The sequence below is a fragment of the Trichosurus vulpecula genome, chromosome 4 (assembly GCF_011100635.1).
Source record: "Trichosurus vulpecula isolate mTriVul1 chromosome 4, mTriVul1.pri, whole genome shotgun sequence".
In the NCBI taxonomy this organism is placed as follows: domain Eukaryota; kingdom Metazoa; phylum Chordata; class Mammalia; order Diprotodontia; family Phalangeridae; genus Trichosurus; species Trichosurus vulpecula.
Window position 1 is genome coordinate 161,509,536 of NC_050576.1, and position 14,324 is coordinate 161,523,859.

The following is a 14,324-nucleotide window of genomic DNA, read 5'->3' on the forward strand; positions in this document are numbered from 1 at the left end:
GATTCAAAAGGACTCCTGGGCATTAATGCCTTCATACCTGTCCTTCCTGCTATGCCTATGTAAAGGACAGGCATTTCTACATATATCCACTTGGTTTTTTCCAAAGATAGGCCAAACTTTTTTGAGTGATTATAGAGAGAACGATAGGACCTGGAATTTTATTGCTATAGAGAGCTCTCAGATGGGGAAACTCCCTCTGTCAATGTACCTTGGCATCTTCTCTGCAACATACAGTCTTTGAGAATTGCCTAGAGCATTAAGAAGTCACGTACCTAAGGGCACAGAGCCAGAACTTGAACTCAGGTCTTCTTGACTCTTAGACCAGTTCTCCATCTACTATGCCAAGCTACCTTTTATTGTGATTATGGAGAGACTAAATATCTTCATCCTGACGGAATCTAAGAGTGAGATTGGAAGGGAGGATAACAGACAAAAAATAGAAAAGATCTGCAAAGATCTGCAAAGATGTTTATTCAAACTCTTTTTACTATTAAGGATGGTGAAGCCACCACCACATTTGTCACATGAATGTAGGGGCAAATGAACTTTAAAGTAACCTTAAAAATCCAAACATTTAAATGTGTTTGAAGTGAAGAAGAATGAGAAAACAGCCAACAAATAACTACAGTAAGCATACAGAGGCAACAGAACTAGTCAAATAGAATGGTCAGTGTTCATGTGGCAAGGGCTATCCCCCACATGTAGCATGGGGATATCATTGTGTGGCTTGAAGGGAGGCAGAATAGATATGTCTAGCCTCTTCTACTCCTACCCTTCTCCAAGGGAGACTTTAATTCCCACCAGAAGGAGAAGGAAGGAGGTTGGGTCCAGAGACTACTCTGCTCTCCTCAGAGAGAATGGCTACTAAGCTAAAATAATATCCCACTCTGTTCCCTTAAATATTGCTAGTCTAAGGGATATAATTTTTTAGTTGAAGCTAACTTCTGGTTGCTGTTTCATTAATAAACAAAGAAAGACCCTAAGCTTTATATTCAAGGCTTGACTCCCATCCCACTGAATACCAGTTCCACAATGGATATGCATAACAACTAGCAATTTGTATCCAAATTGGTAGCAAAATAGAAGTCAGAGAAAGTATATATAGGAGAATATGTGCCAGATAATACAGAGTGAAGGAGCTCTCCCATTGGGATCAAGGTAACTCAGCTTAACCAAAAGAGTCTCAGATCTCACCAAGGGGAAACTTCCTTAAGTCTCTAGTGTAGCAAGTGGGGATAGGGACATGATGGAGATTGCCAGCTCCTCTCATATAGGCTTCTCTCCAGAATCTTTTCCTTCAACAATCTGATCTGGGGTTAGTTTCTTCCATCTTTCTTCTCTCTCAGAATTGGAAGCCAGAAGCACCTGAAGCGACTTAAAGAAGACTAAAGAGCCCTAAAGAGACTTAAAACAACTTGAGAAATTCCTGAGCTTGAGGAGAGTGGACCTTTCCTTTCTCTTATTGTCCCCTACTCTGCCCTACTCCTTGAATAGGTGAGGGACATTGATCTCCACTGAGGCAGTAGTCCCATACAAATAGATTTTGGCTACATTAATAATTTCTCCATTTGTTCAAGTGTCTTTTTACTCTGCATTTTCTTTACATCTCTAGGAATCAGAGAAAAGTTGGAAGTAGGGAGGTGAATGGCCTAGGACATTTAATGTAATAGAAATTGCTTAAAGTCATACTGGGTGACTAGGAAGATGGTGGTACCTTTAACAGTAATAGGAAAGTTAGGAAGAAGAGATAGTTTGGAGGAAAGATGAGTTCCCTTTTGGACATGTCGAGTTTAAGATGTCTACTGGACATCTAGTTGAAGATATCCAACAGGCAACTAGAGATCTGTTAAGTGCACAGGAATTAGAGTGGACACCATTCATATTTTTAGATCATTGTATTACTGAGACATATTCTATGTAATAATTTTTTAAACAATCCTTTTAACAAACAAGATCAAGTAAAACAAATTCATACATTGGCCATGCCCCAAAATGTATGTCTCAATCTGCACCTCAAATGCATCATCTCTCTGTCAGGAGATGTGTAGCATGCTTCATTAGTTCTTTGGAAGTGTAGTTGGTCATTGAATTAATTCTTATATTTGTTTTATATTTGTTTTTCTTTGTAATTTGTAGTCATTGTACCCTTGGTTCTGCTCACAATTGTTCTCCTGCTTTTGTTCACTTCATTCTGCATCAATTCATCTAAGTCTTCCCAGATTTCTCAGAATTTGTCCCTTTTCTTATTTCTTATAGCACAATAATATTCTAATATGTTCATATAGACAATGATAGACTAATAATATGTTGAATATGATTATATGAACATAATGGAATAATATAATATTCTATCACAAAATAATATTCTATTATGTTCAAATAATGGCATAGCACTTAGCCCAGTGCCTAGCACATAGTTGGTGCTTAATAAATGCTTGTTGACTAATATACTATTATTTCTTCTAACATTTCCCAATTGACAGGCACATACTTCATTTTCAGTTCTTTGCTATAACAAAAAAACAGGATTATGTATATTTGTGTACATATGAGTCCTTTCTTTGGCCACTTTGGAGGTATGTATGGGTTTTAAGTTTTTTATTTCTTTAATAATATTTTTCTCTCTTCCACCACCCCCCCACATTAAAAAATTACAAAAAACTAAAATTCTTTAACAAATATACATTGGTCATGTCTAAAAAAAAATCTCATTCTGCACCTTTAATCCATCACAATTCTGTCAGAGGGTAGGTAGCATACTTCATCATTGGTCCTTTGGAAATATAAACAGTCCTTTTGACTTCTTAAATCTTTCAAAGTTGTGGGTCTTTACAATGTTGTTATTATAGAAATTGTTTTCATAGTTCTGTTCACTTCATTCTACATCAGCTCATAAATGTCTTCCCAAGTTTCTCTGAAACCATCCGTATCATCGTTTCTTATAGCACAATACTATTTCACTGTATTCAGCTATTCCCCCACCTGATGGGTACCCACTTTATTTCCCAATCCTTTGCTACAATAAAAAGTGCTGCTATAAATATTTTTTGTATATATGGGTCTTTTCTGTCTATTCAGTCTCTTTGAAGTATATATGAAGGGTCCTAAATGTCAGAATACTTTATATTTTATCATGGAGATAATAGGGTGCCACTAGAATTTATTGAGTAGGGAGTGATACAGATCTGCACTTAAGAAAATCACTTTGGCAGCAGAGTGGAGTGGAGAGAGACTTGAGAAAAATCGACTCATGAGGAAGATAGTGGAATAGCCTAGGTGAGAGTAATCGGCACCTGAACTAAGGTGGTAGCTCTGTAAATAGAGAGAAGAGGATGGATTTGACAGATGCTGTGGAGTAAGAAATGGCAATATTTGGCAACTGATGGATATGTAAAGTGAGGGAGAGTGAAGAATAGGGAATAATGTTAAAGTTAAAAACCTAGCAAAATAGAAGAATGGTAGTGCCCTCAACAGAAATAGGGACATTTGATAGAGGGCTGAGTTTAGGGGAGAAGATAATGAATTCTATTTTTGGACATGGGGAGTTTGAGATGTCTCTGAGACATCTAAGACTGGACCCTAGAAGCTGCTCATCTGTTGGAAGTGGAAATGAATTAGAGAAGCTAGTGCTTAGATCACAACCTGGTAGAGATATTGTACTGCAAATTAGCTATTCCAGTCCAGTACCCCTCAGGCACTGTTCCTGCATATTTCAGAGTTAGCTGAGTTTCAATACCATATTGCCAAAGTTAAGTGACACATTTATACTTACTCTTAACAATCTGTAATCCGGGGGTAGGGGGTGGGAAGGGAGCATGGGGAATGTACTTTGTAAAGGAATTTATTCATTTGTTTCTGTGGGAAGAATAGTCTGAATCTGCATAGACTTCTGGGATTTGGAGTTTTCTATTCATCTCCTGAGGTAAGGAAATATTACATAGTTTAGAACTGGACTTGGACTAAAAAGCCTATTAAAAAAAAAAAGAGAAGGAAGCACACCTAGCAGAGAGAAGGTACACACAGCATTAACCCCCAACCTCCCAGAGACTATGGAGCTGCAGAATCCATAGAGAATACAGAGCGGGGCAGAGGGCCATTAACCTGTGCAGCTGCATATTCACTTAGAAAACTGCATAGTAACATTATCTATGTTCTGTTGTGTTTTGGGGGTGGCTAGATGGCACAGGCGATAGAGCACGGGGCCCGGAGTCAGGAAGACCTGAGTTTAAATCTGGCCTCAGAAACTAGCTGTGACCTTGGGCAAGTCACCTCACCCAGTTTGCCTCAGTTTCCTCATTGGTAAAATGAGCTGGAGAAGAAAATGGCAGTCTACTCTAGTATCTTTGTCATGAAAACCCTAAAGGAGGTCATGAAGAGCTGGACATGACTGAAAAATAACTAAACAATAAAATTATGTTTTATTTATTTTGTTTATTATTTCCCAATTGCATTTTTAATCTAATCAGTGCCATAACTTGAGGAGTGTTACTGGCTGTGTGTTTGACACCTTTGGCCAGTGAGAGCTGATGTAGCAGTTTGAAAAACAGTCAAGAGATACAGATTTCTAGCTCCATCTTCCACCACTGGGATACAGGGAAAGTAAGACCAGACAAAGGGGGGAAGGGGGCTGTTTGGCTAAGAGATATAGATCTGTGAGGGCTGATCACAAAGTGAAGTATTTCTATTTTTCACCTCTTTAGTATGTTCCATCATCCTGTTATAAACTTCATTTTACAGAACTAGTTTTATTCCTTGTAAGCACCTATGATTAGCAAAACCAATCAAGACCTCAGAAAATTCTGATGTTATATTCAATATGCCATGCTCACAGACCTCCACCTCTGCAAAGGAACAAAGGGAAGTTTCTTCTCAAAAAGCTCCTTTGGATCCAAGCTTAATCTTTCTAAGTTTGAAACATTTAGTTTCAATCATTTTGTTTTTGTTTTTCATACATATTGTTGTAGTCATGTGCATCTTTTTCCTAACTCTACCTACTTTTCCTTGCATCAGTTTCTGTTTTTTCATCCTCTGTATTCATTTTGTTTCTTATAACACACTAATATCTACTTTGATGAGCATCTACTTTGTTACCAATTCTTTGCTACCACAAAAAGAGATGCTATAAATATTTTTGTATATGTGAAGCCTTTTTTTTGTCCATGCCTTCTCAAGGTACATGCCTACCAGTGTAATCTCTGGGTTGTTTTCTACTTGGCTAGTCTTTTTCTTGTTTCTGTATTTACACAGTTGCAGGTGGCCTTGCTGCTTCCTAGCTAAGCTCCTCTTGCTTCACCAAACTTCATGCTAAAGCAAGATCTCATCCCCTCTCCAACTAAAGCCAATATAGCTCCAATAGACAGTTCTCTTTCCTAGGCTGCTATCTCATTGGTCCCTAGAGGCTTGTAGGAGGGTCTGCATTATGCTCTTTTAGTTTTAGATAGATAATTTATCATATTTAAAAAAACCCTTCCATGCCTATGCTTCACAGGGTTTATTTTTTTTTTTAGCATAAATGAATGTTGTACTTTGTTATAAGCTATTTCTGCACCTATTAATATAATCATGTGGTTTGAGGGATTTTTTTCCCTTTTAATGTGATTAATTACATTCATTATTTTCCTAACATTGAACCATACTTCCATCCCTTCTATGAATCCAATGATTTTTTGGATGCATTGCTGTAGTCTATTTAAAGCCTTTTATGTTCATTATTATTATTGCAGGCAGCTAAGTTGCATAGTAGATAGAGCACCAGCCCTGAAGTCAGGAAGCCTCATCTTGGTGAATTTAAAAAGAGGCCTGAGACACTAGCTGTGTGACCCTGGGCATGCACTTAACCCTGTTCGCCTCAGTTTCTTCATCTGTAAAACAAGCCAGAGAAGGAAATGGCAAACCACTGCAGTATCTTTACTAAGAAAACCCCAAATGGGGTTACGAAGAGTTGGACATGACTGAACAACAATGAAACAATAATATTATTGATCTAGACTTTTCCTTCTTTGCTTTGTCCTACCTTAAGTTAGTTATCAGCGATATAGTTGTCTCTTAAAAGGAATTTAGTGGACTGCTTTCTTTAACGATTTTTGGGAATAGTTTGTGTAGCATAGATATTAATCTTCCTTTAAAAGTTTAGCAAAAATCTCCTGGAAATCTATCTGGACCACAAGTTTTCTCCTCCCTTCCCCCTTAGTAGTTCCTTTACAGCTGAATCAATTTATTTTTTCTGAGACTCGATAATTTGAGAACTTAGTTTGGTGTTCTGTTCAGTTAGATACTATATATTTTGGTAGATAATTCTCTCTTGAATTCTCAGTTTTCTTGGCCCATAACTGTGTATAGTTGTAATGGTAAGTTAAATTTGAAGATCTTTCCCACGCATTAGGCCCATGCGACCTGCTTATGTAACAGGAAGCCTAAGTCTCATGTGGTGGGAGGAGCTTGCTGACCAAGAGGAACTGGAGAGAGGGAGAGCTGAGGCAGAGAGCAGGTGTGTGCTGGCTGTGCTGTGAGTGATTGTTAGTGGCAAGGCCCCAGCAGGGGCAGAAAGGTTATGGGATGGCTTGGCTCCCTGCTGTGATGTTGTGTTTTAGGTCCTTTGCTGTTATTATAAAGTGGACTTACTGGTTCTGTAATTTGCTTGCTGCTTGGATGGGTCGGACTTACTGGTTCTGAGATCTGGTTCTTTGGTGTCTGAATAAACGATTTACTTCTTCTACCTTCTATACAGAGAATCTCTTATATTTTGCGATACAGAACTACATAGGCATATTTACAATTATTGTCTATATTGTGATTATTGTCTTGCTAATACATTTGGTGACTAGGGGGATGGGATCGCAAGGTATAAAATCTCTATTTGGAGGTAGAAGGGCTTTAGAGGAAGAAATGGTTATCTCAGGATGGGATGATGTACTTTATTCCTCCCTAGCAAAGGAATGGTCTATTGGAGCAGGACTCTGTGAAGACTGGAAACAGAAGCTGCAGAGGGGAGAACCTAGAGATTTGGAAAGATGGTTTGCAAGAAATTAAACCAGGGAGAGAATTGCCAACAGCACTCTCTAGGCGAGGCTAGATATTGTTATCAGCTTATTGTCTGATATATGAAAGAATGGACAGATTGTTAAAAGAGAAAACTCAGATGGAAAGAGAATTAGCTAGCCTGAATGGGAATATTTCTATGCCACAGCAAGATGGGGACTCTCAGGTGGCAGAAGAACAGATTATTATTCAGGAATTGACTGATTTTGCTGTTAATTTGCCTAGAAAAAATAAGAAGCCAAGGAGGTCAAAAGTGCATTTGAGTGTAGCCCAGGTTGAGTCTAGTTACCAGTCTTGTCATGGTAACAGAGGAAGAGAGTGAGGAGAGAATGGTACAATATTAGGAGCTGAGGCAAGAAATGATACTTTGTGGCATGATGCTCCTGAGCCAGAAAATGATACGGTAGACCATGCTCCTCAGACAGAAGTACACCCCATACTGCAGAGGCAAGGACCAAGTTAAGTAGATGTCCATCAATTGGGGATTGGCAAAACAAAGTATCGTTAATGGAATGTTACGATGCTATAAGGGACAATGAGTATGTAGAATGGAGAGAAACATGGGAAGACTTATATGAATTCATTACTAGTAAAGTAAGCAGAACCAGGAAATCAATATACACAATGATTGCAACAATGAAAATGGAACAAAAAAGTAAAACAGAAGCTCATGGAATTATAATATCCCGCCTTGGCCTTAGAGAAGAGTTGAGAAAAAATGTACCTTTATTATCTCTTTATAGAGTTGGGGGATTATGGGTGTGTAATATTCAAAATACTGTCAGACAAGGTTGATGTTTTGATTGGTTTGGCTGAACTCATTTTTTTCTGTCCTTCCACACCTTTATGGCTTTTTGAAAAGGAAAATATTCAGAAATGAAGGTAATGCAAAAACCAAAATACCAATAAAAATACATTTAAAAAAATGAAAGAAAAAGGATGAGCTGTTTCATAGCACATTCTTATAGACCATAAAATGGTGACTTCCCTGACCAAAGTCTGTCCTCTTGACCCTCAGTAAACCAGTCATCAGGAGGCAGACATAATTGCTGAGCCAAATGAGTAGGGTGTCTCCGTGCGTAAATGGAAATCATCTCAGAGGGAAGGCATTGGGTAGGGGGGAAAGTGAATAATTGGGAACAGTGTATTGTAAAGGGTGGGACATGAGCTGTTTTGAAGAAAGCCAGAGAAGCCAGGCAGCAAAGGTGAGGATAGAGAGCATTCTAGGCATGAGGGACAGCCAGTGAAAAGGTTTGGAGGAAGGAGATGGAGTTTGGTGTTTGAAGAACAGCAAAACAGGCCAGTGTAGCTAGATCATAAAGTATGTCAAAGATAATAAAATAACGACGTCTGGGAAGGTGGGAAGGGGATATATTGTAAAGGACTTTATGCATTAAACAGGATTTTATATTTGATCCTGAAGGTAGTAGGGAACCTTTGTAATATCTCTCCCATACACCCCCCCTTCTCTCCTCTGACAATGCCACCACTCTAGTGCAGGTGCTCATCACCTCAGACCTGTTCCACTGCAATAACTGGTCAGTGGGTTTATCTGCCTCAGATGTCTCACCTATCCTCTATTCAGCCACCAACATGATTTTCGTATAGCATAGGTCCGACTATGTTACTCCTCCCTGCAGTGGCTTCCCATGGCCTCTAGGATTAAATATAATTTTGTTTGGCATTCAAAGATCTTCATAACCTAGCCCCCTCTTATCTTTCCAGTGTTTTTACATCTTACTCCCTTACTTTGATCCATCAACACTGGCCTCCTTGCTGTTCCATGAGCAAGACACTCTATCTCTTGGCTCCAGGCATTTTCTCTGGACATCCCCCACACCTGGAATGCTCTCCTTCCTCAACTCTGCCCATTGACTTCCCTGGCTTTTTTTTAAGTCCCAACTAAAATTCCATCTTTTAAAGGAGGGCTTTCCCAACCCATCTTAATTCTAGTGCCTTCCCTCTATGAATTATTTCCTATTTATCTTACATGTAGCTTGCTTTGTATATATTTGTATGGTAGATTGTAAGTTCCTTGAGAGCAGGGACCATTTTCCTCCTTTGGTATCCCCAGAGCTTAGCACAGTGCCTGAAACAGAGTAGGTGCTAAATAAATGTTTATTGATTGCTTGATGCTCCCTCTGATTGGATAGTGGAGCCATAAGCTCCTCCACTGAAGGAGGGGACAGGACAGACCTCTCCTCAGATACCTTTTCATTTATAACCTATTCGAACCAATTTTGGACTTTTTGGACTTGACCAGCAACAGTCATTTTGAACTTCTTTGATTTCTTTACCATGCCCCCATGCTGGGAACCCCCACCCCAACTTTTCAGCTCTCTTTTGTGAATTGTCTTCCCCTGTTTTAGATCCTTGAGGGCAGGGACCATTTTTCTTTATTTGTATTTGTATCCCTAGCACTTAGCACAGTACCTGGCACATAGTAAGCATTTCATTAATGTTTATTAACTATTGATCAGAGACTAGAGTGGGAGGAGGGGTGAGAGGGAGAGAGAGAGAGAGAGAGAGAGAGAGAGAGAGAGAGAGAGAGAGAGAGATTAGAGCTGGAAATTAGATCTGGGAATCATCTGTGGAGAGATGATAATTGAGCCTATGGGAACTGATGAGATCCTTAAATGAGAGTATAAAGGGAGAAGAGCCTTGGAGGACCCCCAAGTTTAGTGGGTGTGGCCTGGATGAAGATCTAGCAAAAGAGACTAAGAAGTGAGTGGTTGGGCAGACTGGGGGAAAAAAACTTGGAAAGAGCAATGTCACTAAAACTTGGAAAGGAGAATGTATTCAGGTGAAGGTGATTGATAGTGTCAAAAGTTACAGAGAAGTCAAAAAGGATAAAGATTAAGAAAAGAATATTATTTTGGCAATTAAGAGTACACTAGTAATTAAAGAGAAAACAGTTTCAGTGATGAGGTAAGAAGCTAGATTGCAGAGGATTTAGATGTGAGAGGAGAGGATATGGAAGCAGTTAGTATAAACAGCTTTCTCAAGCAGTTTAACTATGACAATTACTAATGGGAATGCTGTGTGTGAGGTAAATAAAATGTGAAGACTTCACAGGTAAGATATGTAGAAATATATATATATATATATATATATATATATATATATATATTTTAAACATATATACTAAGAAATGTTTAAAAATCAAGAAATAGGGAAATAGGGAAGTGGAAAAATTCTGAGGCTGTGAGAGTCTGATGGCTCAGCCTCTGGGAAAGTTTACCCTGAAACTTTTTGTTCTTTCTTCTGGTTCTGGTTTAAAGATTTGCTCAGTAACAATAGGGTCACTGTGACCTGCTTTCCTTTACTGTAAAAGTACTGTAGAAGAATGGAGAGGGTCTCCCCCTCCCCTTATCCTATTCTCCTTCTTTAGATTTATAGATGTCACCTCAGTTGTAATCATTAACTAAGGGAATGGGAATTGGAGTTTCTGTGCCTCGATTTCCCGGTTCTTTGTCTAGCTTTCCTGCTCAGATTGTAAGCCCACCTCCCAGCCAATGGTGAGAAGGGTCAGAGATGGGTGGAAATTCTCTTGTGTTAGGTATAATTATTGGTGCTTTGCTCCTTGTAAAGCGCCTCCCTTGCTAGAGCTGTTCTGGCAGAGGATGCCCTATTCTCGGGAATTGAATAAAATTTATTTCTGTTCCCACCCTGAGATGGCTCCTTATTATACATTTAATTGGCGAGGGTTTTTCATCCCACACAGTTTGATCAAGTAAGGATTTTTTTTAAGGATGGGGAAATATGGCAGCAGGTAAAAAGTCAGTTGAGAGAGACTAAAGATTAGAGGGTGGGAATGATAGAGGGGGGCAATCCGTTGGAGAAGACAGGAAGGAATAGGTTACGCGTACATATTGAGAGGTTTGTCTTGGCAAAGAGAAGGGCCATTTCTTCTTATGAAAAAGAGATAAAGAAGGATATAGTTGGGAAAGCTGAGTGATGTGAGATGCAGCAAAGTCAATATCCTGTAATCTCTTCAAATTGATTGGGAGGAACTCATTAAATTGATCCAAGGCTTCCTGATCAACCAATCCTATTCCATTATGTTGGTATCAGATTTTGGAGTGTCTTATATGCCAGCCTGTGGAATTTTTATTTTACCATAGAGGGAACAGGAAGCACTAAAGGTTTCTTAAACAGACCAGGCCCAAGATTATTTCGGCAGTTATGTGGAGCATGGATTGGCAAGGGGAGAGATTTGAAGTAGGTAGACCAATTTAGAGGCTATTGCAATATTTCAGAGAGAGACTTCTGAACTATATGACTATATGAATGAAGAGATGACCAAAGAAATTTTGTGGAAGTAGAATCCATAAGACTTTGAAACTATCTAATTAAGGCTATCATTTTCCACTCCTTCCCTGCAGCGAGTGGGTGCATATAGAAAGATGTTGGACCAAAGTAGAGAAGTTTGCTGAAATCCCATTGGTCTTTGAAGTTCAACTCAAATTCCACCTTTTCCATGAGGCTTTCCCTCATTCCAACTCCATAAACACCCTTCCTGCTGCTCACACTTCACATAGACCTTTGTTTGCACTTTCTGGTGCCCTTATCATGAGCATGCTTAACAAGATAAGCAACATAAACAGTTTGTTGGGTGCTGGATTTGCAGCAAGGAAGACCTTGGTTCAAGTTCTACTCTAGTTGTTCCACCTTACACAAGTGACTTGAATTTTTTCCACCTCCGGTTTTCTTATCTGTAAAATGGGTAGAATAATAACTGTACTACTTACCAGCCAAGGTTGTCATGCTGATTAAATAATCTTTATGAAGCATTTTGCACACTCGAATAGTGCTATACAAATGGTAGTTATTATAATTACATATTGCATATATGTAAGTACTGCCCTTTTGTTTATGTGGGCATTTAACTTATTGAGGGAGGAATAAAAAGTGCATTTGAGTAAGAAACAGAAAAGCAGCCCGGAGAGATACATAGCTCTGAGAGAAATTGAGTGAAAATAGCCTCTTTTGCTGGCAAAAGTACAGACATTGTTTCCCAGCATCTAATTTACATATGACTGCTTTTCAGACCCGGAACTTCCCTTCTATGGAAATGAGTCAGAGAACTCTTTCAAAACTATGGGAAAATTGAACATTGGCTCTATCACATCTGACAAATGTAGATTTGGCGTTTCTCAACCTAATACAGAGGTGGGTAGCTATCTAGGAGGAGTCCTTAAATTGTGGTGGGAAAGTCGATTGAGAAGTCACATGAGAGGCTGGGGCATTAGAAGGTAGAAGCCAATGTGATAAGCTGTTTACAGAAATTGAGACATTCCAAGCCAGAAGACAGAATACAGAAGTCAAGAGATAATAGCCCAGCTGATTCCATCTGACTAATGAGGCAGGGGCCCTGCCGTTGATGATATATGGCAGGGCTGTCAAACCTTAGGTTTTTATTGAAACGATGGACAATATATTTTGATTTGCCATTTTAGTGAGTAGCTGGGCAGCAGCTGGGCTCCGTTTACTAAAGCATTTATGTAAATTTCTATGCTTGTAGGCGGGCCTTGCAAATTGCACTGCGGGCCACATTTTGGACAGCCCTGATATATGATGTGGTTCCCTAAGGGTTAAAAATAATATTAAGGGTTGCTTTTTCTGTACCTTGTGTGGCCCCTTCTGAGCCTGAGGGCATCCTAGAGTCTCTTTCCCTTATCTTGCAATACCATAAAAACTCTCCCTTATCCTGGACCACAAAATTCCTTGTCTCCCTTATCCTGGGTTATAAATTTTCCCTTGTTTCCCTTATCCTGTCATTATAAAAACAAGCCTCTGTCCCTCTGTAAATTGCTAGTCCTTCTTCCAGAGCTACCCTGCTGCTTTTGCGTCGATAAAGATCCCAGTGGCTACAGAGATGGTTGAAGTGAATTTTTTCACATGTGGACCAACTCTCCCAATTCTAACCTTGTCAATATAGGCTGCTGATCTTACTGGAGGGAGCTCCAACTGATCCTGGGAGATAACTGTAGAAAGGTTCCCTTGGTTTTTAGTAGTGTTATAAATATACTTAGTCTAGGAATAAACAATACCCATTGGAAAGCCAGGAAGGTTTTCATTATATTTTACATTTATTCATTGTGAATAAATGGGTACGTCCCCTGAACGGAGTACAGGAGACTACAAGGACTCAGACAAATGCCGGTCCTTTTATTGATTCCCAATTCAAATCTCCCACCTGGCTCTTCATTGGCCAGATGCAACCCTCTGACTGCTTACATCATGCCCTCCTCAAATGGCTCATTAAGCATTGAGTACAAGCCTCTAACCTTTCACCTGATCAGAAGCTGGGTTTCTGCTAGATCACAGATTAGAACCAGTCACCTGATTTATATTCTGCTAAAGCTGGTGTGGGGGGAATGCTTTTAATCCTGTGGAAATAAAACTCCTTCCACCATTTCTCACAGTACCTTCTATACCTGGAAAGTGGGGAAACTCCTTGGAAGTTTGGCTACCGTACCCTTTATTGCTCTCAGTGGCTAAAGAAGGAGAAACTACTCAAAACCAGAGAACAGACTTAAATAGCTTTATAGATATTAGGCTTACAGGAACTGCTTTTCACTGAAAGTTTGTAATGCTGCATCAGCATTCAGCCAAGGGAGTAGATCTGAAAAAGAATAGTGCAGGCTGAGAGTAGCAAGGAAGCAGCTTTTGTTTGTCAGGGAAGTGAAGAGGCCTAGACAAGACTGGGCCATCAAGAGAGGAAGTGTTGCAATTTGGGGTGCTAGGAACCCTGCAATTCAAGGGTAGAGGGTGAGGGGTCTGCCTTGAAAGAATTTGACCATTCAAGCCTTTCTTCAATCCAAGCAGCAAGTTTATTATGACACTGGTTGGGTGAGTGAGGTTCCTAGCGAGTCTGCAGGTATTTGTGATGCCAATACAAACAGGTCAAATTCTTAAGGAATCTGTGCATTGGATGAGGACGGAACTGATATTTTTATACGGAAAAAGACCGTGGGAAAATCTGGATGGGATTAAGGAGTAGCTAGTAGCTTGGGGTGGTCTGGAAGTAAAAGAGAATGAAGGACTGTGCTGGGGTGGGGGAAAAGGGGGTACAATGAAAGGACAGTTAAATGGATTATTGACTGGGATTGCTCAGGCAAACACCAGGGATCTGGGCTGCTGAAATCTGTGGGAAAGTTCAAGGACCTTTTTTAAAGGTTCAGGTCCCATGCGCGATCATAAGGACCTTAAGACCGATAGCTCTAGGCACAAAGATTTATTTCCCTGTTCACCTGCTTCCCTGATAAGTTTCTATAATTTTG